At 33.0% G+C, this 3,747-nt stretch overlaps 1 protein-coding gene across 1 annotated transcript in view; it reads right to left on the bottom strand.

Moving 5' to 3' along the window:
• The window catches only part of NAALAD2 (N-acetylated alpha-linked acidic dipeptidase 2), a 63,774-nt gene that overhangs the window by 12,189 nt on the left and 47,838 nt on the right, over positions 1–3,747 (bottom strand). The gene's annotated exons all lie outside the window — the stretch shown is intronic.

Raw genomic sequence — 3,747 nt, 5'->3', positions numbered from 1 at the left:
CTAATAGAAAAAAATAGATGGTAGGTTGAGCTAGAGTATACATACATTACACTTTATATGCTTTTTTATTCATTCCCTTTTGTCAGACCACACCTTAACAATACTGTGTGCCTCCTCCTGGCATTCACTTTTTTTATTCCAAAATGAAGACCTATAAGTGATTTACAATACTTATGTAACAGTATAACTTTAAGCAAAGAAATCTGACTATGCATTCACTGCATTTGTCCTTTACTGGAGAATTAGAAAGGCAGAGTATAGCAAAAAATGTATAAGATAGATACAAGGTTTGTACAAACCTGGTTTGAATCCTTGAACTGACATCTAATAGTCCTGTGGCTTTTCACCTTGGTTAAGTTCTTAGATATTCTGTTCTTTTTGATGCAGCTGTAAATGGAATTATTTTTTTGTTCCTCTTCTTGATAGCCCATTATTAGTGAATAGAAATAAAATCAGTTTCTGTATATTGATTTTGTATCTTCACTTTACACTGAATTTAACTTGTTCATTCTAACAGGTTTTTGGTGGATTCCTTAGATTTATCTCTACATAATGTCACCAATGTCAAATAACATTGGTTTTACTTCTTCCAATATGGTTTTTTCTTGCCTAATTGCTCTGGCTAGGACTACCCATACTGTGTTGAAAAACATCCTGGTCTTGTTCCTGATCTTAGAGGAAAAGCTTTCAGCCTTTTACCATTAAATACAATTTTAACTGTAGGTTTGTCTTACGTGCCCTTTATTATATTGAGTTACATTTCTTCTACATAATTTTGATGAGTTTTAATAAAGTGTATGTTGAATTGTATCAAACGCTTTTTCTGAATCTGTTAAGACATTTTTGTCCTTCATTTTGTTAGTGTGGTATATAACATTTATTTGTGGATATTGAACCGTCTTTGTATAAACCATCTTTGAATAAATCCCATTTGTGGTACGTGATCTTTTTAATATATTGTTGAATTCGGTTTGCTAAGTTTTATAGAGGATTTTTCCTTTTATGTTCATCATATTGGCTGGTAATTTTCTTTTTCATCCTTATTTGATTTTCCTATGAGGGTAATGCTGGCCTTTTAAAATGAGTTTGGAAGTGTTCCCTCTTTTTTTTGGAAGAATTTGAAAAGAATTGGTACTGATTATTTTTTCAGTGTTTTGTAGAATTCATCAGTGAACCACCTGGTCCTGGACTTTTGTTTGTTGGGAGGTTTATGATTACTAATTCAATTTCCTCACTAATAACTGCTCTATTCACATTTTCTATTTGATTAATAAGTTCTGGAAGGCTATTTGTTTCTAGAAGTTTGTCCATATCTATTACATTGTCCAATTTGCAGACAGATGATTGTTGATAGTAGTCTCTTACTTATTCCCATAGTATTAGTTAACAGTGTCTCCTCACTTTATTTGAGCCCATTCCCTTCTTGGTGAATCCAGTGAATGGTTTATAAATTTCATCTTTTCAGACAGTCAGCTCTTCGTCTTACTGAACTTTTTTTTGGCTTTTTAATTTCTGTTTCCTTGATTTCCTCTTTGTTATTTCCTCCTACTCCTAAATTTGGGCTTTATTTGTTATTCTTCTACTTCTTTGAGGTAGGTGTTAGGTTGATTAAGAGTTTTGCTTTTTTCTGAGGTATTGGTTATTCATTGCTGGTGAATGTCAATCTTAGAACTGCTTTTATTACATCCCATAAATTTTGCATGTTCTACTTCCATTTTCATTTTTCTTAAGGTATCTTTTTTGTCTTTTGATTTCATTAACCTATTAGCTATTTATTAAGTAGAATGTAAATTTCCATCTATTTGTGAGTATTCCACTTTTCTTGTAAATTGATTTCTAGTTTCATACCCCTGTAGTCAAAAGAAATGCTGGATTCTTAAATTAATTAAGTCTTGTTTTTTTGGCATAACATATGACCCATCCCAGAGAATATTCCACATGCACTTGTAAGAATGTGTGTTCTGCTTTTGGATGGAATGTTCTGTGTATATCTTTTCATTTCATATAGTCTAATGCGTCATTTAAGACTAATGTCTCCATAGTAATTATTTTGTTTGGAATCTAGCTATTGACATGTGGTATTAAAAGTCTCCTTCTAGTCCTCCTGTTGTACTGCTGTTTCTCTTTTGGTCTCAATTTATGTGTTCAGGTGCTTTTATGATGATGGGTGCATAAATATTTACAAATGCATCCTCTTGTTTGACCCTTTTATTGTGTAATTTCCTTCTTTGTCTTTTATTACAGTCTCCATTTTAAAGTATTTTGTCTGATACCAGTATAGCTATCCCTGCTTTCTGTGGCTTCCATTTGCATTTGATATCTCTGTGCTTTCATCTTTAGTCTGTATGGATCTTTACATTTGAAGTGAGTCTCTTCTAGGCATGATATAGACAGGTCTTTCTTGTTTTGTTGTTGTTGTTGTTTTTTACATTCAGGCACCCTGTCTTTTCATTGGAGCAGATTCCATTTACATTCAAAATAATCAGTATGTATGTACATATTATTTTGTCAGTTGTTTTCTTGCTGTTTTGTAGTTCCTCCTTGTTCCTTATTTTCCTCCTCTTGCCCTTTGTGGTTTGTTGGAACATATGCTTAAATTTTTATCTTTTCTTGTATCTAATACAGGCTTACCTCATTTTATTGTGCTTGAAAGATACATTTTTGTGTTTTTTTTTTAATTGAAGGTTTATGGCAAACCTGCATCTAGCAGTTCTTTTGACACCATTTTTCCAACTACAGTTACTCTTGTAATATATCAAACTTTTATTATATTTTATTGGAATACATTTGACAATACAGTGTTATTAGTTTGGGGTACGTACATTTTACGTCCAGTTTTACATTTACATATAGTTACATACATTAAGAAATACTCACTGCAGTAACTAGTTACATCTATCACCAAAGTTATTACAGTATTATTGACTATATTTCCTGTGGTGTACCTTTAATCCTCGTGGCTTATTTATAACTGTGAATCTGAACCACTTAATCCCCTATTTTGCCCACCCTCCTGCCACCTTCCCCTCTAGCAACCACCGTTTCTTTTCTTGGTTCATTTGTTTTGAAGTGAAATTGGATGGTATTTGTCTTTCTCTGACTTGTTTCAGTTAGCATAATACCCTCTTAGTTGGGTGCCATGTTGTAGATGGCAAGATTTCATTCTTTTTTAGGGAATGTTTCATTGTATGTATACTACATCTTTATTTCATCTATTAGTGGACATTTAGTTTGCATCCTTATGTTGGCAGTAGTAAGTAACACTTTGGTAAAATAAGGATGCATGTATTTGTATTTAGTTAAATATACATTTGTACATTTAGTGTTTTACAGGCTTTTTTGGGTAAAAACCTAGCAGTGTGATTATTGGATTATGTAGATTGCTATTTTTAATTTCTTAAGGAATCTCCATACTGTTTTGTCTGGTGGCTGCACCAGTTTACGTTCCCACTGACAGTGCACCAGAGTTCCCTTTTCTCCACATTGTCACTGACACTTGGCTTTTTGATGCGAACCTTCCTTAGAGTTGTGAGGTGGTAATACCTCAGTTTTCATTTGCATTTCCCTAATGATTAATGATGGGGACCACATTTTTCATGTTTCTTGGCCATGTGTACTCTTCAGAAAGAGATATATTCAGGTTCTCTGCCCATTTTTTTAATCGATTATTGGGGGCTTTTTGTATCTCAGATATGAACCCATTATTAGATCTATCATTTGCAGTTATCTCCTCCCATTTAGTAGGTT

The sequence above is a fragment of the Mustela putorius genome, unplaced genomic scaffold (assembly GCF_011764305.1).
Source record: "Mustela putorius furo isolate JIRA1106 unplaced genomic scaffold, ASM1176430v1.1 tig00003987_pilon_pilon_pilon, whole genome shotgun sequence".
NCBI lineage: Eukaryota > Metazoa > Chordata > Mammalia > Carnivora > Mustelidae > Mustela > Mustela putorius.
The sequence above is the reverse complement of the archived record's forward strand: the minus strand, read 5'-3'. Positions and strand labels throughout refer to the sequence as shown.